The 23,897-nt window shown below is 43.0% G+C and overlaps 1 protein-coding gene across 10 annotated transcripts in view; it reads left to right on the forward strand.

The window, feature by feature from the left end:
- The window catches only part of LOC106590114 (sickle tail protein homolog), a 216,781-nt gene that overhangs the window by 92,696 nt on the left and 100,188 nt on the right, over nucleotides 1-23,897 (forward strand). Inside the window, exon 1 of one of the 10 annotated variants that reach the window (XM_014180707.2) lies at nucleotides 9,853-10,063. The exons of the other annotated variants lie outside the window; for them this stretch is intronic. The gene's annotated coding sequence lies outside the window, so the exon portion shown is untranslated. Of the gene's footprint in view, nucleotides 1-9,852; nucleotides 10,064-23,897 lie in introns of those variants that run through there. 10 annotated transcript variants of the gene reach the window in all.

The following is a 23,897-nucleotide window of genomic DNA, read 5'->3' on the forward strand; positions in this document are numbered from 1 at the left end:
GAACAGTGATGCATTTTCAAAATGCAAGATAGGCTGCAGAAATAAACTGCGTTTTACACCTGCATTTGGAGCTGAAGGTAAATCAATTTTTTCCCTCATCAATCTACACCCCATAATGATAAAGCGAAAACAGGTTTTTCGACATTTTTGCAATTGTATTAAAAATAAAAAAACAGATACCTTATTGACATAAGTATTCAGACCCTGTGCAATGAGACTTGAAATTGAGCTCAGGTCAAATCAAATGAAATATTATTGGCCACATACACGTGTTTAGCAGATGTTATTGCGGGTGTAGCGAAATGCTTGTGCTTCTAGCTCCGACAGTGCAGTAATATCTAACAGTTTCACAACATATACCCAAAATATATATAAATCTTAAGTAAGGAATGGATTAAGAATATATATATACGTACATTTGCAAGAAAAAGTATGTGATCCTTTTGGAATTTCCTGGATTTCTGCATAAATTGGTCATAAAATCTTCATCTAAGTCACAACAATAGACAAACACAATGTGCTTAAACTAATAACACACAAATTATTGTATTTGTCTTGTCTATATTGAATACATCATTTAAACTTTCACAGTGTAGGTTGGAAAAAGTATGTGAACCCCTAGGCTAATGACTTCTCCAAAAGCTAATTGGAGTCAGGAGTCAGCTAACCTGGAGTCTAATCTATCAGACAAGATTGGAGTTGGTTAAGCCTGCCCTGCCCTATAAAAAACAAAAAGCATTTTCTGATGTGAACCATGTCTTGAAGAGAAGAGATCTCAAAATACCTAAGATTAAGAATTGTTGACTTGCAGGAAATGGTTACAAAGGTATCTCTAAAAGCCTTGATGTTAATCAGTTCACGGTAAGACAAATTGTCAATAAATGGAGAAAGTTCAGCACTGTTGCTACTCTCCCTAGGAGTGGTCGTCTTGCAAAGATGACTGCAAGAACACAGCGCCGAATGCTCATTGAGGTTAAGAAGAATCCTAGAGTGTCAGCTAAAGACTTACAGAAATCTCTGTCCTCCCATGCTAACATTTCTGTTGACGAGTCTACGATACGTAAAACACTAAACAAGAATGGTGTTCATTGGAGGACGCCACGGAAGAAGCCACTGCTGTCCAAAAAAAACATTGCTGCACGTCTGAGGTTCGCAAAAGACCACCAGGATGTTCCACAGCGCTACTGGCAAAATATTCTGTGGACAGATTAAACTAAAGTTGAGTTGTTTGGAAGGAATTTACAACACTATGTGTGGAGAAAAAGGGAACAGCACACTAACATCAAAACCTCATCCCCACTGTAAAGTATTGTGGAGGGAGCATCGTGATTTGGGGCTTCTTTGCTGCCTCAGGGCCTGGACAGAAAGATGAATTCCCAAGTTTATCAAGACATTTTGCAGGAGAATATAAGGCTATCTGTCCGCCAATTGAAACTCAACAGAAGTTGGGTGATACAACGACAAAAACACAGAAGTAAATCAACAACAGAATGGCTTCAACAGAAGAAAATACGCTTTCTGGATTGACCCAGTCAGAGTCCTGACCCTGATTGAGATGCTGTGACATGACCTCAAAAAAACAGTTCACACCAGACATCCCAAGAATATTGCTGAACTGATATGGTTTTGTAAAGCGGAATGGTCCAAAATCACTCCTGACTGTTGTGCAGGTCTAATCCGCAACTACAGAAAATGTTTGGTTGAGGTTATTGCTGCAAAAAGCGGGGTCAGCCAGTTATTAAATCCAAGGGTTCACATACTTTTTCCAACCTGCACTGTGAATGTTTACACAGTGTGTTCAATAAAGACATGAAAATGTATAATTGTTTGTGTGTTAGTAGTTTAAGCAGACTGTGTTTGTCTATTGTTGTGACTTAGATGAAGATCAGATCAAATTTTATGACAAATATATGAAGAAATCCAGGTAATTCCAAGGGGTTCACATACTTTTTCTTGCCACTGTATATGTCAGAGCAGCATTGGACTAAGATACAGTGGCATAGTATAGAGTACAGTATATACATATGAGATGGATGATGCAATATTTACAAACAATTAAAGTGACTAAGATACCGTAGAATAGTATAGAGTACCGTTTACACATATGAGATGAGTAATGCAAGATGCAGAGACATTATTAAAGTGGCTAATTTTTCATTTCCTTAAAGTGGCCAGTGATTCCTAATCTATGTCTATAGGCAGCAGCCTCTGATGTGCTGGAGATGGCTGTTTAACAGTCAGTGGTGTAGTATAGAATACAAAACAGTATATACATATGAAATGGGTGATGCAATATGTAAGCACAATCTAAAAGTGACTAAGATACCGTAGAATAGTGTGGAGTGCAGTTTATACATATGAGATGAGTAATGCTAGATACGGAACATTATTAAAGTGGTGATCCATTTCTAAAAGTGGCCAGTGATTCCTAATCTATGTCTATAGTCAGCCAGCTCTGATGTGCTAGTGATGGCTGTTTAGCAGTCTGATGGCCTTGAGATATAAGCTGTTTGTCAGCTTCTCTGTCCCAGCTTTGATGCACCTGTACTGACCTCGCCTTCTGGATGTTAGCAGGGTGAACAGGCAGTGGCTCGGGTGGTTGATGTCCTTGATGACCTTTTTGGCCTTCCTATGTCATCGGGTGCTGTATGTGTCCAAGAGGGTGGGAAGTTTGCCCCCGGTGATACGCTGGACAGACCACACCATCCTCTGGAGAGCTTTGCAGTTGTGGGCGGTGCAGTTGCCGTACCAGGCGGTGATACAGCCCAACAGGATGCTCTCTATTGTGCATCTGTAAAAGTTTGTGGGGGTTTTTAGGTGTTTAGACACATTTTTTCAGCCTCCTGAGGTTGAGAGATGCCGTTGCGCCTTCTTCACCACACTGTCTGTTTGTCAGTGATGTGTACGCCAAGGAACTTGAAGCTTTCCACCTCCACTGCGGTCCCATCGATGTGGATAGAGGGGTGCTCCCTCTGCTGTTTCCTGAAGTCCACAATCATCTCCTTAGTTTTGTTGATGTTGAGTGAGAGGTTATTTTACTGGCACCAGGAGCCCTCACCTCCTCCCTGTAGGTTGTCTCATCATTGTTGGTAATCAAGCGTACTACTGTTGTGTCGTCTGCAAACTTGATGATTGAGTTGGGGACGTGCTTGAGATGTTTCTACAACTTGATTGGAGTCCACCTCTGGTAAATTCAATTGATTGGACATGATTTGGCACGCACCTGTCTATATAAGGTCCCACAGTTGACAATGCATGCATGTGGTCTGGATGGTGTGGTCTGCCCAGCGCATTACCGGGGGCAAACTTCCCACCCAGAGTAAAAACCAAGCCATGAGGTCCAAGGAATTGTCCGTAGAGTTCTAAGAGAGGATTGTGTCGAGGCACAGATCTGGGGACGGTTACCAAAACATTTCTGCAGCATTGAAGGTCGCCAAGAACACTGTGTCCTCTATCATTCTTAAATGGAAGACTACCTAGAGGTGGCCGCCCAGCCAAAATGAGCAATCGGGGAAGAAGGGCCTCGTTCAGGGATGTGACCAAGAACCCGATGGTCACTCTGACAGAGCTCCAGAGTTTCTCTGCAGAGATGGGAGAACCTTCCAGGAGGACAACCATCTCTGCAACACCCCATGAATAAGGCCTTTATGGTAGAGTGTCAAAAAGGCACATGACAGAAACAGCTTTGCCGCCCTGGATCCAGAGGTTCCGGTGCCTTCGTCCTTGGTGCCTACCCAATCAAGATCGGATCCTGAGGTACCTGCGTCTTTGTCCTCGGCCCTGTCTCCCTCTCCGGTGGCTTCTACCTCGGGTTCAGGTCCTCGGAGCTCCCAGCCTCAACAGACCGTGAGGCTGCCTGAGAGACCGGCCCATTCAACATCACCAGCTGTCATCATAGGCAGCTCTATGGTGAGAAACATCTCGGTCCCCAAGGCAAACACCCTGTGTTACCCAGGAGCACGAGTACAGGACATAACAAGGCTGTTTCTGACTGTTCTACCACAGATGCCAGGAGCTGACACTGTCGTAGTCGATGTGGGGTCAAACGACATCAGGATTTTAAAGAACTGATTTTAGCATTAAAAGACTCCAAAGAATTGCCAATAATTTCAGGTCCGGTACCATCGTTGGGCCGCAGGTGTGAAAGATTCAGCAGACTGCTGGCATTACACATCTGGCTAAAACACTACTGTAGCTCTGCTGGAGTTACTTTTATTGATAACTTTGACACCTTCTGGAAACAGAAGATTCTCTACAGGAATGACGGAGTCCATCCAAATCATCTTGGTGTCTGGACTCTGTCCACACATTTCAAGGCTGCGTTGAAACAATGACTGGTAAATGATCCAAGACCAGCTCAGTTAATCCCTACCATTGTGACAATGAGTCATCATAATGCTGTATCAAATGTACATGATCTTAGGGGCATTGGCAAACACAATGTAAGTAATTTAATTGCACCGAATACATCTGTTTATCCTACAGCTATTGTAAGCAGTAATTATGAGCCTATAAACCAGAGTTACACTGTTAGCACTGAGGCAGTGTGCAATAGTAGGAAGACCACTTTATGCAGCTCACCCTGCACTGTCAGCTCCAATGTAAATAACATGAGTAAGTCTACCTCTGATAAGCTTCCCAGTAAAGCATTAAAAACAATCAAGCAACCCAGAAAAGTGCTAAAAATATCCCATATTAACATATGTAGCCTAAGAACAAGGTCCATGAAGTCAATAACTTGCTTTTAACAGATGACATTCATATTCTGACTATCTCTGAAACTCACTTAGATAATACCTTTGATGATACAGTGGTAGCAATACATGGTTATAACATCTACCGAAAAGACAGAAATGCCAACGGAGGTGGTGTTCAGAACCACATTCCTGTAAAGCTTAGAGACGATCTAATGTTAAATACTGTTGAAGTAATATGGCTACAGGTTCATCTGCCTCACCTAAAGCCCATTTTTGTGGGAAGCTGCTACAGACCGCCAAGTGCTAACAGTCAGTATGTGGATAATATGTGTGAAATGCTTGATAATGTATGTGATATCAACAGAGAAGTATGTTTTCTGGGTGATTTAAATATTGACTGGCTATCATCAAGCTGCCCACTCAGGAAAAAAACGTCAAACTATAACCAGTGCCTGCAACCTGGATCAGGTTGTCAGTCAATCTACCAGGGTAGATACAAACACCACAGGAATTAAATCATCAACATGTATAGATCACATCTTTACTAACGCTGCTGATATTTGCTTTAATGCAGTATCCAAATCCATAGGATGTAGTGATCACAATATAATAGCCATATCTAGGAAAACCCAAAGTTCCAAAGGCTGGTCCTAATATAGTGTATAAGTGGTCATACAATACGTTTTGTTGTGATTCATATGTTGATGATGTAAATAATATTTGCTGTCTGTGGTGTGTAATGAGGAGCAACCAGACACTGCACTTGACACATTTATGAAATTTTTCCAGTTACTAATAAGCACACACTCGTTAAGAAAATTACTGTAAGAACTGTTAAATCCCCTTGGATTGATGAGGAATTGAAAAATTGTATGGTTGAAAGGGATGAGGCAAAAAGTATGGCAATTAAGTCTGCAGCCCAACAGATTGGCAAACGTACTGCAAATTAAGAAATCATGTGACTAAACTAAATAAAAATAAAAATGAATTACACTATGAAACAAAGATAAATTATATAAAGAATGATAGTAAAAAGCTTTGGGGCACCTTAAATTACATTTTTGGGGGAAAAAAAGCCAAATCGGCTCCTTCATTCATTGAATTAGATGGCTCATTCTTCACAAAGCCCACTGATATTGCAAACTACTTTAATTACTTTTTCATTGGCAAGATAAGCAAACTTAGGGATGACATGCCAGCAACAAACGCTGACACTACACATCCAAGTATATCAGACCAAATTATGAAAGACAAGAATTGTACTTTTGAATTCTGTAAAGTTAATGTGGAAGAGGTGAAAAAAATATTATTGTCTATCAACAATGACAAGCCACCGGGGTCTGACAATCTGGATGGAAAATTACTGAGGATAATAGCAGACGATATTGCCACTCCTATTTGCCACATCTTCAATTTAAGCCTACTAGAGAGAGTGTGCTCTCAGGCCTGGAGGGAGGCTAAAGTCATTCCGCTTCCAATCAGCCTGTTACCAGCCCTTAGTAAACTTCAGGAAAAAATGGTGTTTGACCAAATACAATGCTATTTCACAGTAAACAAATTGACAACAGAATTTCAGCATGCTTATAGGGAATGACACTCAACAAGCACAGCACTTACACAAATGACTGATGAGAGAAATTGATTATAAAATTATTGTGGGGGCTGTTTTGTTAGACTTCAGTGCAGCTTTTGACATTATCGATCATAGTCTGCAGCTGGAAAAACGTATGTGTTATGGCTTTACACCCCCTGCTATAATGTGGATAAAAACTTACTTGTCTAATAGAACACAGAGGGTGTTCTTTAATGGAAACCTCTGAAATATAATCCAGTTAGAATCAGGAATTCCCCAAGGTAGCTGTTTAGGCCCCTTGCTTTTTTCAATTTTTACTGACGACATGCCACTGACTGAGTAAAGCCAGAGTGTCTATGTATGCGGATGACTAAACACTATACAGCAACTGAAATGACTGCAACACTCAACAAAGAGCTGCAGTTAGTTTCAGAGTGGGTGGCAAGGAATAAGTTAGCCCTAAATATTTCTAAAACTAAAAGCATTCTATTTGGAACAAAACACTCACTAAACCCTAAACCTCAACTAAATCTTGTTATAAATAATGTGGAAATTGAACAAGTTGAGATGACTAAACTGCTTGGAGTAACCCTAGATTGTAAACTGTCATGGTCAAAACATATTGATGCAGTTGTAGCTAAGATGGGGAGAAGTCTATAATAAAGCCATGCTCTGCCTTAACAACACTATCAACAAGGCAGGTCCTACAGGCCCTAGTTTTGTCGCATCTTGACTACTGTTCAGTCGTGTGGTCAGGTTCACCTTCCAACAGGACATCGACCCTATGCACACAGCCAAGACAACGCAGGAGTGGCTTCGGGACAAGTCTTCCAACCAGAGACAAGTCTCCCAACTTTTGGGACAAATGGCCCAACCAGAGGCCAGACTTGAACCCAATCGATCATCTCTGGAGAGACCTGAAAATAGCTGTGCAGCAACGCTTTCCAAACAACCTGACAGAGCTTGAGAGGGTTTGCAGAGAAGAATGGGAGAAACTCCCCAAATACAGGTGTGTCAAGCTTGTAGCGTCATACCCTAAAAGACTTGAGGCTGTAATCGCTGTCAAAGGGGCTTCAATAAAATACTGAGTAAAGGGTCTGAATACTTATGTAAATGTGATATTTCCATTTTATTTTATTTTATAAATTAGCAACATTAATAAAAAACTGTTTTTGCTTTGTCATTATGGGTATTGTGTGTAGATTGATAAGGTAAAAAAACGATTTAATACATTTTAGAGTAAGGCTGTAACATAACAAAATGTGGAAAAAGTCAAGGGGTCTGAATACTTTCCGAACGCACTGTATCATGTCACTTCTCTAGAGTCCAGAGAAAGCAAAATCATACAGCCTCCTTGTAGCAGAGGTTGCAGGATCAGATGGAAAGCATGTTCTGTCTGCACCGCGCCATCACTTTGGAGGGCAGCCTGCCTGCAGAGTGCTCATTGCTAGCCAGGTAGCCCTGTTCTTCCTCATAAATATACTACTAAATTTGCCAGAATATGTTACATATTCATCCCATAATGTTGAAGGCAATGCATGTAACAGCTGCTTATCTTTAGACATATAGCCAGTAGCCAGCCAAAATAGGCCTATCTTTAATATGAAAATGATCAATCAAATCGGCAAAGATGAGGCAGTAGCGTTCAGGACACCAGGATAGCATGCAGCCCCCTCCCCTCAGCCCCAACACATGGTGCTCAGACTAAACATGATTAATGTTTCCAGAGCCGGCCGTCACTGTTGCATGATGAAGGAAACCTGATGTGACTGTGTGGTTTTCCAGCCTGGCTCTGAGACTGACCTGGAGTGGGCATGAGAAGAGGAGATGAGAGGAGGGGATGTAATGGGAAGATGAGAGTGCACTCTAAAAAATGCTGGGTTAAAAACAACCCAGCACTCGGTAAGTAGTGAACAGTACACACGTTGGGTTATTTTGATCCAGCCAGTGGGCTCAGTTAGCTTTCCATTAGCTATTCTTGGCCACCTGTGAGAGTAAATGTCATTATAGTTCATCATGCTACATTTTCACACTGCAAATTTAAGTTTCATAAATCTTTTAGCAAATCTACATTTAATAACATTATTATAACAAAGTGATAACTCTCCAAACATTGGTATATGCACAGACACTTAAGGAACTCATACTCTTGTGTAAGCCTCATAAACGCTACAAAAGTGTCAGTGCTCAACCTTAACATGTGATGACAATATAAAACAGCATGAACCAGAATGACATTTACGTTCACGGGTGGCCCTCCCAAAAAAGTATTTGAAAGCCACGCCCCTACTTAGCCATGCCTCAAGTCTTCTCATCTCATCTGACCCAGTGGGTCAAAGCTTCTTAACCCCGCATCAATAACCCAACTAAGTGACTCAACAGGCTGGGTCAAAATAACCCAACGTTTGTTCTGTCCAAGATTTACCCAAAATGAGTTTGTTTTTAACCCAGCATTTTTGGTGTGAGAAAGGGAGAGATGGGTATATGATGGGAGAAGATGGAAGCGGTGAGGTGAGGGAGGGATAAGAAAGGAAAGGTGAGGGAGGGATAAGAAAGGAAAGGATTGATAGGAAGAGGAGGGTGAGGTACTGTCTGGATGAGATGGATTGTGAAGAGGGGATCTGCTAAAACTCTTAAACTCCAGACATGTTCCAGCACAACCTTAAAACTCATCATATTGTACTAAGCTACACCATGAATAAGCAAAACTGGACATTTGAGGTTGGAGCTACTGTGGACCATCATGAAAGCTGGAAATGAGAATTTTAGGTTCATTCTTTAAATTCATGTTCTTATTTTTTTTTTACAGTCAACGAGCTCAAAATACTAATAAACATAATGACATGATGTGGTCCTGTCATGTGTAGATTACTCAGTTAACAACAACAGCACCACCAACAAGTATGTATCCCAAATGGGACCTTATATAGTGTGCTACTTTTGACCAGAACTGTATCGGTCCTGTTCAAAAGTAGTGCACTAACTAGGGAATAGGGTGCCATTTGGGGTGTACACACAGTCTCCTGGTGGTGCTTCTGTCAACCTGTGTTCTATCACCTCTCTCTCGTCGACTCGCCCCCCCTTGCCTCTCCCCCTCCCCTGCTTTTCAGGGGCTAGGATGAGGGGGGTGTATGGGGGTTGGATTGGGGCGAGAGAGAGGGAGGTGGAGGTATTAGCCAGATCTCGGAGCAGACGCCTTGTTTTTAAGACTGAGCCTGGAGATCAGTCAGCCTTGAATGGGCCAAGCCTCGGTGCGGTTTGTAACAGCAAACTGTGGGATTAAGAGAGAAAGTTCCAGTCACACCCCCACCCCTTGATACCCCCTCCCTTCATCTCTTGAGTCCCCTCTCTCCACTCTAAAAAATGTGTGTCTCAGTAGGACAACCCAGCAGGAAGTCCTCAATGTGTTTTCCTTTAGCCTCTCTCTCTCTCTAAATTCTGGAAAGTGGCAAGAGGTTACACAAACCTTATTCAAGAGGGCAGACACAGTCCCGCACACATCCGACATATCCAAGTTGAACAATGGCTGTTTGCTGAGGGAGGGGGAGAGCGGGGCCAGCATTAACACACAGCCCAGGAAGTGTCGAAGCGAGGGAACGAGGGAGGGGAGAGAAAGAAAGAGGGAGGGAGGAACAGTGGAAGTGTGTAGACAGAGCCACAAGGAGAAAGAAATGTTTTCTACTGCAGAGTGTGTGTGTGTGTGTGTGTGTCTTTTTGTCTGTGTGAGTTTCGCTGCTCCCATACGGTTGTCCCGTTTGCTTTCAGACGTTTGACAGAGCACCAGAGAGGGAGGGTGAGTAGCTTCATCTCTATATGTGCACGCAGCGCACACACACGTATTCACGCACACACACTCGCTTACACACATAGCTCACAGACACACCGGTGTAAGAGGTGGACAACCTGACAAGTCCGGGCTTGTGTGACTTTACTTAAGCTGTTCTGAACTTCTGCTGCTTTCCTGATTTGTCATTTCCAGCTGATTTTTGGATTGTGATATGTTTCTAACTCCTCCACATTGTTGAAGAATAATCCTTTAAATGTTGCCTTAATTTAGAAATGCTTCCCGAGCTTAGTTTTAACTGTCTCACCCCATCACAACCCAAAATATAAATGTGTTTTTCTCTCTGTTTGCAAGATTCTGTTTCTGTTGTGTGGCGCTATGGAATATAGGCAATCGTTAGCTGTGTGAAGTTGGTGGGGAGTCGGAGGGAGTATCACGTGTATGTATCCGTGTGTGTCTAATGAGACCGATGGTGAAGGAGTGTTTTGCGGTCATGCAAACGAAAAAGACTGAAGTTGACAGAAATGTAGACAATGTTGCGTCACGGTCTCTTTACCAGCACTGTCCTCAAGCTCACTCACTATCACTCCTTTCCTCCCTCCCTCCCTCTTTTCAAATCATAGCAGATCTGGAAACTTTGTGAACAGCTTCTGTATTGTCTTATTTTTATTTTTTTTGTGCTTCTCAGCTGCTTTTCAAGATCACATCAGAGAGATTCCTTATTCCTTATTAGGAAGATATGGATAATTGTGTATGAGATTTATTTTGATTTTGACCATGTCTGGGATTGCTGCTGGCTCTCTGGATCAAATAAGCTTTTGAAGCCCCATTGGGGAAATGGGTTGCATTGTTATTTTCAAAGTGATCACTGTACTACTTCAAAAGACGTTATTCTAGCCGACACATCACGTTGATCTGCTACAGTGTAATGCTTGATGTACTGTAATAAACTTTAGCAATTTTTTTTGGTGAGGTACAGCATGTCAGTATTGCTGTCGTTTCGCAGACGCTGTTATCCAGAGCAATTAGGGTTAAGTGCCCTGCTCAAGGGCGCACCGGTAGATTTTTCACCTAGACTGCTCAGGCATTCAAACCAGCAACCTTTCGGTTTTAGGCCTACCTTAGCATTTGCTTTAACTGGAGTGATATGTCCAGTATATTTGCCGTGGGTTTGAAAAGCAGAAGCCTATTTTCCAGTCTGGCGTCATTATACCCCGGGACTTTGTTTTGGAGTTTTCCACAAGTTTAAGTAGATTCGCATCTGGAGTTGTTGGGCCGCTCGCCCAAGCAGAACCCTTACGGAATATCAAAGTTTTTCACAGGCATTTACACGTAAATGTTTGATTGGAATCTCACTTAAAATCAAAGTCTACACAGTAAAATCTTTTTTTTTTTTCGGTTCTTTCGGTAATTACCATGATGCGTCATAATGAAGCTGGACCTTCTGTTTGGATGAAGTGTCTAATAAAACTGATTGGCAAAGCATCACTCTACTAGGTTTCTTGATAACTTCTTTCTCTTTTAGTGCCGTTGTTTTTCTACTGCTTTAGAGGCAACAGATTCAGAATCAAAGACTGTTTTGTTCGTCAGGCAAGTTGATCAGCGAAATAGGTTATTCTCACCATAAAAACAATAGATTACATTTTAGAATTCGGACAGGTAACTGATAGAGATTTGTCAAAATAGACTGAAAAACTGACTGAACTTCTTCTGATTGCAGTAAGTTCCATACACTTTCTGTTTCAATATGCTGAGACGTTCCCTGTGGTGAGATGTGAGATTTGTTCCATCTTTCTCAGCAGTGCGTTTATCAAGCCCCGCTCCCCGTGGGCAGGGTCGGTAAACACATCGGAGAGGAATGTCAGTTCACAAAGACAGATGAGCTCGGACCCCATCCCAAACCCGTCCTTCATCTTACCCTCGCCTGCTGTCTGCTGCCAGACAATGCTAAATGGCTGCAGTCTCACAAGTGTTCTCTTGCCCGCTCTTTGCTGATGCTGCAGATTGATACTCATTTATTCAAAGGAAAACAGCAGGTGAAAAATTGTATTAAGTGTAATACAAGGCTTTTGCTGTCTGTTGAACCTAGTCAAGCTATTTGTCTAAGTGCTAGCATATGGAATGGCAGTGATTTTGGTAGTAACATACATCCACAAGCAGAAACACACCAGATGTCTGCCCCTTTATGATATTATGATGCGAGTGTCATTCCTGACTGAATAAGTTCTTGACCACATGACTCTGTTCCATCAAGTGAAAGTCCCAGGGGTGCCTCACTTCACATCCATGCCTTGGATCAAGCACCAAACTGGGTCATAGCTAGCAGCTGATGAGGTTATGGAGTTGGATGGCTGTCTAGAGGGATTACGCTCTTATGTAAACACACCTGGCCCAGCAGTATGTGGACCAGTAGGTTCTGACTAGGTGTTTCTCCAGCACACTGTCAGCAACGTCTGTCCTCATTGGGCCATCAGCCAACATAGTCAGTAATGTCAGATCTCATTGGGATTTGTGGCTTGATCAAACCCTGTTAGAGGACTTCTCATATCAGGTCATATTTTGAGTTGGAGCGTTGGATAAGATAAAACGCTGCCCTGGATAAAGTTATTGGAGGTGTGTGTGTGTGTGTGTGTGTGTGTGTGTGTGTGTGTGTGTGTGTGTGTGTGTGTGTGTGTGTGTGTGTGTGTGTGTGTGTGTGTGTGTGTGTGTGTGTGTGTGTGTGTGTGTGGTTCTTGCAGGAGTGTGTGTGTAGCAGGGGGTGTAGCGCCTTCCTCCTTCAGAATTCTCCGCAAGCATCCCAGGGTAGTTTAGCTTCAATCAACCAATTAATCTGTCAAAGTAATTGCCACTGCTGAAGACTTTAAGATGATGCCCCAAAGGCCAAGCACTTTTAGGAGAACCTCGACCCGAAGATAGGCAGTAGGCAACCACAGGTAGATCTAAGTAGCTGATTCACATCTTGTTAGGAGGAGATTTTAGAGTTGGGTTACTACATCACATCATCTGATGTTAAGACTGTGAGGTGTCCTTTTGGCAAAAACAGAGTTTGTATAATTGCGGTGGATATGATAAGGGATTATCTCCTTCTTAATCTCATATTACATTAATCAACTTCTCCCCACTGCGTAGTGACCTCTTCGTGAACCAAATAATTTCCTCGATGAATGTGGAGGATAGTTTCAAATGTTGTTTCCTTTTTGCGCAAAATGGAGGGTAAACACTTTATTGGCCGCAGGAGGAGGGAATTTTGAAGAAACTTTGCGATGTGTGAGAGCACCTTATCGGTCCACACTTAAAACGAACCCCTGATAAGCCCATACCCATTTCACAAATAGTCCAAGGGGTTTGCGTTCCTCTTGGTTGCAGTTGAAATAGCTCTGTCAGCTCGTAATGGCCACATTTTAATGACTTGTGCCAGGAAAAGTGGCAGGCCAGCAGAAAATGGTGTAATAGGTTGGAGAGTCTCATAGTTGAACTAATAATGATTTTTATCATTACATAGCATTTTCCCTCTTTACCTTAACCCCTATATTAGTAATTCAACATCCTGCCAAATACAATAATCCTCGGAATGAAAATGAGTTTGACTGAAGCTGTTATTTTAAAATGCTGAAAAAGCTTCCATAAACGTGATGAGATACACAGTGGACTTTTATAATGGTAATGTACTGTGGTTAAGAAACAGTTTTAATAGGACGGGAGGGACGCTCATGAAGGAAACAGGACTGGCTTGAAGACAGCCATATTTGTTTTACTGATGCTGTGGTCTCGTTTTCTCTCTCTTTCAAAATGTCATTATTTATTTATTTCCAGTGTATGTATTTATGTAATTGTTAATTATTATTTATTTATTTGGCAACTTTAGTCTCCCACACTCTTTTGTCATTCTGTTGCTGGGTTACGGTGGAGAATTCCGTATGGCATCAGCGTTTAAATGTGTTTATAAGAGCCTATATGCTGGATATGACAGGGATTATCCATAGATGAAAAATGCACTTCCTATCCTATGGTGGCGTGGGCTGGGCTATAAGCTAATGGAAAATCTGCCAAGACATGAAATTTGTGTTTTAGGATGCCGCAGTGCAGAGAGCAGCCCTCTATAAGAGAGTAAGTAAATGTCGCTCATCCAGAGAAAAACTTTGAGTTGGATCATACTGGACCAGCATCAACTTTTGGCTTGACTTCTTTAATTGCTTATTTATTAGTACATGCTCGTCAAACACGCAAACACATGCACGCACGCACGCACACGCACACGCACGCACGCACGCACGCACGCACACACACACCACTCAACCTTATTCCCTCATCAAACTCCACCAGATCACTTGTGAAGTCATTTGTTGACCCCCCCCTCGCCTACCGTCCTATCTCCTCCCCCTCCAGTAGGGGTAAGGCAAATATTTTCCTCCCCTCCCACAGAGAACACACACCAGCCTCCACTGACACTCTCGGGTTCTATTACCCACTTCACCCTCTCACTGTTTACATTCCAATGCAAACATTGTCCTCTCCCCCCTCTGAGCAAACTTTGGCTCAAGCACTGACACGGCTCTAACTCCAACTTTATGGACACGAGACCGGTCTGGTCTAGTCAGGTGTGTGTGAAAGGACACACTGTCTGAACACACAGAAACCAGTTGTCTGGATATATGTGTGATCCCTTTGTCTGTCATTCTACAGCTCTCTATATGCTCATAGGCAAATATACACTCTCAAAAATAAAGGTGCAATTTGGAACCAAATAAGGTTCTTGAGAGCGATGCCATAGGGGAGCCATTTTAAAGTCTCTGAAGAACCATAAATGGGATGGTTCTTTAAAGAACCATACAAAAACCAAACCAGAAATGTTTTTGACCCTCCAGGACCGGAATTGAATAGCCCTGCTGTAGAGTTTTAAGCTTTAATTGATTATTTCCCAGGGTGCCTTTCGATTGAAGTTACCAGTTCCACCGAAGGCTGTGTTTGCTAGCGAAAGAGACATGGTTGTTGCATTCATTAATGTACAGCAGATCCAAAGTAAATGTTTTGTCATTAAAATGTAATTATTTAAGACAATTCATATTTCATAAGGCCTTCTTTTGAAGGCCTAGGTTTACCCTAATTCAGTGGCGTGAAACTCATAGTTTACAAGGCCACATTAGGCCTGCAAGTCACATTATGCTGGCATGCAAAGTGATGTGTAATTCCTATTGGAATCCAGGCAGAGTGGCGATAAATGTGAATGTTTTTATTCACCTGCAACCTGCGTTCAGAATGGCTGCCAGGGTTGGGAAGATTAAGATATGAGAGTACTTTAACCATCTAAACTGGAACAACCATTTCAGCAACGGGTGCAATAAGTCCAAGTAACAGATTGCTATAGGTTAGAAAAATGTATGATATTTATATTTGAGTAGAATAAGGTTAATCCATCAATCAATGTACATGCAAAAACAGATATTGAAAAAAACAATTCTAAAAATCAACCTGCAATTGAGCATGCTGGGATATATGATAATGATGGCCGTGGTTTTGGTTCAGCTCTGGTTAATAACACCAACAGTGGGGTTAATTTACACCATTGAGTGTTAATTCTTTACAGTGTTAATTTAACTCTTGAATCAACACTACAAATGTTACACTGAAAAATCAACACCAGTTAACACTGGCCAATTTGTTGTGAGCTATGAAAGGGACACATCTGCAGGTTTCCATACGTTTCATTAACCTTTTAGAATTCTGAAGAACCGTAGATGCCATGTCAAGTTTCCCACACTTAACTCAAAGGTTCTTTATCGGGCAAGAGTTCTCCAAAGAACCTTAAGTGTTCTTTATCCCTATGACAAGACAGAGTGGAAAACCAAGAACCATGTGAGAGCAAACACCTTCTTTAGAAGTGTTTATTCTCCATGTTTGAATGAACCTGTTTAGAATGGCCATTTGTCTCAGCTAATAGTGGGTGATTCCTCTCAGTGGCTAGAGGGCTCACAGATCTAGGATAAGCTTACCCTCCCCAATCCTAACCTTAACCACGGTGGAAAAATACAAACCTGACCTCAGATAAGCTTTTTACCCTTTTTCTCCCAAATTGGTAGTTACAGTCTCGTCCCATTTCTGCAACTCCCGTACGGACTCGGGAGAGGCGAAGGTTGAGAGCCATGTGTCCTCCGAAACACGACCGTGCCAAGCTGCACTGCTTCTTGACACACTGCTCGCTTAACCCGGAAGCCATCTGCACCAATGTGTCGGAGGAACACCGTACAACTGGTGACTGAAGTCAGCTTGCAGGCGCCCGACCCGCCACAAGGAATCAGGGCTGTAGTGACACCTCAAGCACTGCAATGGAGTGCCTTAGACCGCTGAACCACTCGGGAGGCCCCCTCAGATCAGCTTTATCCTACTCGGCCTAGTGCCTCCTTCCTCCTTCCTTCCATAGTGTTATGTACAGGGTTCACCAGCATGATATCAGCAACAATGAGTCAGGAGCGAGGGAGGAGGATGGAGAGATGAAACGAGCTGAAGAGCGTCCCTATGATAAGCAGAATGAGTGTCTAATTAATGAGCTGGTGAACATTGTGATAAGCTTGATGTGCCCTTCCTATTATGATGGTTTAATTGGACATCCATTTGCCTTCGCTTCTCTCAATCCTTGTTTCGAGTATTTACCTCTGTCTAAAATGGCAGCCAATTCCCTTTATATTGTCCTACTGTTGACCAGGGCCCAAAAGGTTATCGGGAATATGCTGCCATTGGGGACACAAGCATTGTGTTTCTGAGAACTGCCTCTGCTCTTATGAAATCGTTAATTAAGATAAGTCTTTAGTTCGACGTTTGGGTATTAAACGTCAGCTAATCCCAATAAATATGGATGAAATTCTGCCACCGTAAGTCGTTTTTTCAGAAAAAGACGAAAGAGCTTTGGACCTCTTCCTCAGGTGTTGTCTTTTCATGTTGTACTTCGTCCTCGTCAGTGATCATACGCTAATAACTCATTATCACAGTGGGATTTATAATTACCCTGACAGGCCTCCATGGCTCCATCACAGATGGCACCCTATGGCCCTGCTCAAAAGTAGTGCACTATATAGGGAATTGAGTGCTATTTGGGAAGCACCCCATATTACACTCTCCGCTCTTCTTGAAAGCGTTTCCTGGGCTTACTGTTTACATTGCTGCCACCATAGCATGAAACACACAGGAAGTTAGTGTAATGCTGCGTTATTCTGGAGCTTTTCAGCTACCTGAGATACTCAGAGAGTTGGAGGAAACTTGCCCACTGTCCCTCTATGGGGTTGTCATAACAGGCTAACAACACTCAACGTCTGCGTCACAAATGGCACCCTATTCCCTATATAGTGCACTACTTTTGACCAGAGCCCTATGGCTCTCCCTAAAAATCGGAATATCGAGTCTTGTCCATATAAACATATATATATATATATATATATATATATATATATATATATATATATATATATATATATAGCTTCCGATGAAGAGTGAGAGTGATACGTTTAATGCTTTTTTTGTCAGTGTAGTGTGTGGATCAGTGAAGGCACAGCATCAATCCTGTAACATGGGGAATGGGATTTTGTTGGAGTGTGACAGAATTCCCAACTCTGAATCAACAACTGTCCTCAAGAAATGGGTTTTGCCACATGATGATTTAGTCCATGACTTTAATACGAAAAGTTATGCTCAAAATTATGGATATGACCTACGAAGCCAGACTGCAACTATCTACTTATAAATGCCTTTAATCCATCCTTTTCTGAGTAATTGCTCCACACTTTGAAGGTGATTAAGGTATATTTTTAAAGGTTATGTTTTGATATTACATTTAGAGGTGAGAAAGTAGAGGCAGGAGTAGTGATAGGAAGTAAAGTATTATAAGGCTTGTCTGAGCCATAACGCCCCATAGGGCAGGAGCCTCCTATTGTATGCTGCTGTAGCATGAGCCAGCATGATGTACAAGTACACCCCCTGGACAGGACACTAGTCTGTCTCAGAACCTGAAAGGAAGAGTTGACGTTTTTACCCACCTCTGGTGATACCCACAATGCACTTCACACACCCAGAATCTTCCTCTACCCAGGGCTACCTTCTGAGTTACACAACCCCATCTTGTAAATGCAGAAAGTATTTTCTTCCTCTTTTCCCCCTCATAATTCCAAACCGTTTTCCATTGTATTGCTGATGTTCGGTCGGGGTGAAGATCTTTCAGGAGACTTTGTGAAGTCAAATTACATTTCTGCTTTCAACTCGCTGTGTGAATTGAATTTGGAAAAGTTTTGTTTCTCATATTGAAGATCTCATTTTGTCGGATCTCAGCAGGTCCACTAAGGCTTCAGAATAATAAAAGGTGGCTTAAATTAAATCCATTTACCTAGATAAAATATTATATTTGATATCAAACGGAGTGTGTGGAAATCTGGAGATATTGAATAAATAAAAGTATCATCCAGACTAAAGTCAGATACTGAAAAAAGCTTGGCTCTGCTGTCCTGCGCCTGACTCCTCTGCACCAGCTACACCCAGACCACTTCATTAAGGTTCTTCAGAGAACCTAAAATTGGTTCCCTATGGCATTGCTTTCAATAACCTTTTTTGTTTCCAACTTGCACTTACATTTTTATGCTTAATTCCCACTTGTTTCTATCCTCCTAAGATATTCCTCTCAGCTTGCACCTTGAAAGTCAAGGCCACAGAAAATTCCAGAGAATTGCAAACATTTCCATTGGTTTGTATAATGGCAGGAAGAGAGGCAGTGGCCCAAAAAACTTAAACAATCCATCCAAGTGTTGCACAGAAATACGGACAGAGAGAGAGAGAGAGAGAGAGAGGTCTCTAAGGTTCATTCCTCCTGCCTTTTCTCTTGCGTCTCTCAAGGCTTTTGTTCGAAGTTTCCTTCCCTTCCCATTTGCTTTTCCTTCCAGGAGTTCTATGTCCTTCCTACCAGAAGCACAACAACAATGCCCTGCTTCGTTTCACCACTGCGGTCATGGTCCTAGACCACTGGAGCCACTGGGCTAGAGCACATGCTAAAGCCATTAGGAGGTGGATGACCGCAGCCCAACCACAAAAGGACCGCAAATAACCATCTCACTTCTCTCAGGTTGAACCCTAGGGAACTGAAGAACTGTTGAACTGTGTTAGCTGATGGCATCGGGAGAGAAAATACTTCCTTAGGAACAGTAATGTAGTGTGTGTGTGTGTGTGTGCGTGCGTGGGTGTTTGTGCATGCGTGCGTTATTGTATGCTTGTGCGTGCGCGTGTGTGTGTGTCTGACACAGATATCCCAGACTCTGACCTCACTGAACCAGAACTATGGAACTATGGATGCACCCAAGGTGGGGACTGTTTTTGCGGTTGCACTGATGAAAACTTGACTTAACTCTCAACCTCACTCTCTGGGACCTGACTACGTCATTGTCTATCCATTCACTAGACACCTACCCAACCAAACGACTGCATCTATTTTAATGACCGTTTGAATGGGAAGCAGAGACAATCTGAGTCTGACTCTAATTCTATGAGCAGAAATGAAGTTATGAATCAGTGTTAACCTCTGTCAGTTTGAAATGAACTCTTGCTCTAACCAGCAGCCACTCAATATCTGTTAGTGGCTGACATATGGATGGCAGTCACGGGTCAGAGACTGTGCTTTGATGGACTTCGACAATGTATGCCTTCCCACGTCACACCCTTATTCCTTACATAGAGGGAATGCGTTGCCATTTGGGAGGCAACCTCTGCCAGCATGGTGATCATGATGAAAAGCTCTCTGTGGAGAAGCATAATGACTTTAATTACAGACACTTTCTCAATCTACATTTATAGACTGTCTTCCTCCCAAGTATTGATGAGACTCAGTTAGAAGAACTCGATATAACTATATCATTCAGGGCCTGTATCCACCAAGCATCTCAGACTAAGAGTGCTGATCTACACACACACACACACACACACACACACAAATCGGATATGGCTGTCCATCCCCCAAAAATGAAATAAATAAATGAAATTGGAATGAAACGGCCAGGGGATACAATACAAGCGCTAGGTGCCCACTGCCCAGTCTCTACTCAGAAGGCCACTGTGTGTGTGTGTGTGTGTGTGTGTGTGTGTGTGTGTGTGTGTGTGTGTGTGTGTGTGTGTGTGTGTGTGTGTGTGTGTGTGTGTGTGTGTGTGTGTGTGTGTGTGTGTGTGTGTGTGCGCGTGTGTGCGTGCGTAGTGCGCAAGTTTGTCTGTTTGCTATAGCCCTGTGAGGTAGAGGCCCGACTGCTGATCTTGGAACATAATCAGTAGCCAACCATCTGTGGTTGCCAGGGTTTCCTATCCCTGCCTCAGCCTGCGGAAGAGACTTATGATCTGTGAACCATATTTTAATGAAACCTCCATAAGAGAGATGGACAGCCAGGGGACTTAATCGATCTGACACCCCTGCTGTGTCATCCTTCTCTGGGCATGGGAGCTGAAATGTGCTGGGTGGATAAATGGTAGGGCTTGGGTCCTGCATTTGAAAGGACTAATAAACACCCAATGAGCTGGGAAGAGATTTGAAGAAGAGTCTGGAAGAGAAATGAGGGAAAGGAGAAGAGGGGTGCTTCTGCTCAGCCCCAGTGTCTGTGAGTGTGACGGCCCTCCCAGCATTACATCACTGACATGCCTCAGCACTGATGACATCGTCTAACTGGGAGGGGCTCTGCGTTTGGATGATGTCATCAGGAGCCAATCAGATCGCTGCTATCCAGGGTACGGTTGGCTAGCCACTGTGCCCACAGTTCTGAAGCAGTTAGAATCACCCATCTCTTTCTCTCACTCTCTCTCTCTCTCTCTCACAAGCTTCTCCTCCAAAGTCACAGCCTTTTGTCTTTTTTGCCTCTGCTATTTTTAGTCTCTTTAGTTTTTTTTCAAACAAGTGGGCTTATTTTAGACCCCCTAGCTGCCTCTAGCCTGTTGCCAAGAGTGTAACTGTAGCCTCCCCTCACCAACTGAGCACATAATGCTGTAAATATGTCTCAGAGGATTAGCATTTAGCTAATTTGATAACACGAAGCAAGAATATGTTGTTCTGTGCACACAAACAGGCCTGGACTTGGGTCTTTTTATACCTCACTAAGTTCAATGCTGAGAAGCCTGCCTATTGAGACTCTAATGTTATAATGGATTTGAGTTACACAGGCCAACTTCGTGAAGAGCTGAGGTAGTCTTATGACTGTTGTAAAGCAGTATTTCTTTAATGGTGGGTTGAGTCTTTTTCTGTGCCCTGCGCCTGCAGGGTCCTAGAGATATGGTGGATCAAAAAGATGAGTCACAACATAAAACGTTTAGGTAACACTTTACAATTAGGTAGACTTTATAAAGGGTACCTTATTGTAAAGTGTTACCAACGTTTATATGAAGTATCTCTCTGACACTCCTATGTCCCCAACACTGGGGGGCGCTACCCATATAGGAGTAACTGTTATAGTTCAGCAGCGTAAAATCAGTCATCGCCACTGCAGCAGTGTGGTGATCCGTTAACTCCCTCTCATTCCTCGCCCTCTCTTCCTCTCTCTCCCTTCATACATCACACGATCTCATTCCTGCTTGGCTGTGGATTCTGGCTGTGTCCCAAATGTCTATTCCCTTTTTTACACTCTTAGAAAATAAAGTGCAATCTAGAACTTAAAAGGTTTCTTCGGCTGTCCCCATAGGAGAACCCAAAATGGGTTCTACCTGGAACCAAAAAGGGTTCTCCTATTGGGACAGCCAAAGAACCCTTTTGGAATCCTTTTTATCAGACCCATTGCACGGAGGGCCAAGTGTCTGTTCGTTTGAGTTTTTTCCTTTCAATTAAGACCTAGACAACCAGGTGAGGGGAGTTCCTTACTAATCAGGGACCTTAATTCATCAACCAAGTACAAGGGTGGAGCGAAAACCCACAGACGCTTGGCCCTCTGTGGAATGAGTTTGACACATGTGGCGTAGTGGAATAAAATAAGTGGGTAACGCTTTACACCAAGCGTCATAAGTTATGACACGGTCAGAACCATGTCATAATATGTCATAACATAACGCCTTATTCTAAAATGGATTAAATCGTTTTTTCCCCCTCATCAATCTACACACAATACCTCATAATGACAAAGCAAAAACAGGTTTTTAGAAAATGTTCCAGAAGTATAATAAAAAGGAAATATCACATTTATATAAGTATTCAGACCCTTTATTCAGTACTTTGTTGAACACCTTTGGCAGCGATTACAGCCTTGAGTCTTCTTGGGTATGACGCTACATGCATGGCACACCTGTATTTGGGGAGTTTCTCCCATTCTTTTCTGCAGATCCTCTCCAGCTCAGTCAGGTTGGATGGGGAGCGTCGCTGCACAGCCATTTTCAGGTCTCTCCAGAGATGTTCGATCGGGTATCATGTCCGGGCTTGGCTGAGCCACTCAAGGACATTCAGAGACTTGTCCCGAAGCCACTCCTGCGTTGTCTTGGCTGTGTGCTTAGGGTCGTTGTCCTGTTGGAAGATGAACCTTCGCCCCAGTCTGAGGTCCTGAGTGCTCTGGAGCAGGTTTTTATCAAGGATCTCTCTGTACTCTGCTCCGTTCATCTTTCCCTCCCTATTCGAGGTGAAATTATGAATCAGACAACCTATCGGTAGCAACAGCTCATGGTCCTCCTGGAATCAGATTTTTTTTTGGGACTCAATGGAGGAACGTAGTCAGAGAAATGCTGATGAATGTCTAGCTTGAGCTGTGTATGCAACTGGTTCACCTCTGATGCTCACAGGCAATGTGTATTGGAAGAGATTTCTGAATGTTCTTCGCCCAGCGTACCCCCCTCCAACCAGACATGCTTTATCTACTCATTTGCTGGATGCAGAGTTCAACAGAGTTAAAGTGAAGGTCAAGCAAATCATAGAGAAAGCAAACTTCAATCATGAATTTCAACCCTCTCTGATGGGTGGTCGAATGTTCATGGGCAAGGAATAATTAACTACATCATCTCCACCCCTCAACCAGTATTGAGCACAGACACAAGGGACAACAGACACACCAGTCTCTACATTGCAGATGAGCTGAAGGCAGTCATCAATGACCTTGGACCACAGAAGGTATTTGCACTCGTGACAGACAATGCTCTGAACATGAAGGCTGCTTGGTCTAAAGTGGAGGAGTCCTACCCTCACATCACACCCATTGTCTGTGCTGCTCATGCATTTAATCTGCTCCTCAAGTACATCATGGCACTGAAAACAATGGATACACTCTACAAGAGAGCCAAGGAAGTGGTTAGGTATGTGAAGGGTCATCAAGTTATAGCAGCAATCTACCTCACCAAGCAAAGGGAGAAGAAGAAGAGTACCACATTGAAGCTGCCCAGCAACACCCGTTGGGGTGGTGTTGTCATCATGTTTGACAGTCTACTGGAGGGGAAGGAGTCTCTCCAAGAAATGGCCATATCACAGTCTGCCGATATGGACAGCCCCATCAAGAGGACCTTCCTGGATTATGTATTTTGGGAGAGAGTGGTAAGCAGCCGGAAACTCCTGAAACCTATAGCGGATTGAGGGAGACAATGCCGTCCTGTCTGATGTTCAGACTCTGCTTGCAGATGTAAGTGAAGAAATCCGTAGTGCGCTGCCCACTTCACTGTTGCTCCAAGCAGAGGAAACTGCAGTTCTGAAATACATCAAAAAGCGTGAAGACTGAAGCCCATACACGCCTCAGCGTACATGTATGCTGGCAAGAGCACCCTGTCTGGAGCAGAGATCAACAAGGCCTATGTTGTCATCACTACCGTGTCTCGCCACCTTGGCCTGGATGAGGGCAAGGTTCTTGGCAGTCTGGCGAAGTACACTTCCAAGCAA

The sequence above is a fragment of the Salmo salar genome, chromosome ssa29 (genome assembly GCF_905237065.1).
Source record: "Salmo salar chromosome ssa29, Ssal_v3.1, whole genome shotgun sequence".
Classification (NCBI taxonomy): Eukaryota; Metazoa; Chordata; class Actinopteri; order Salmoniformes; family Salmonidae; genus Salmo; species Salmo salar.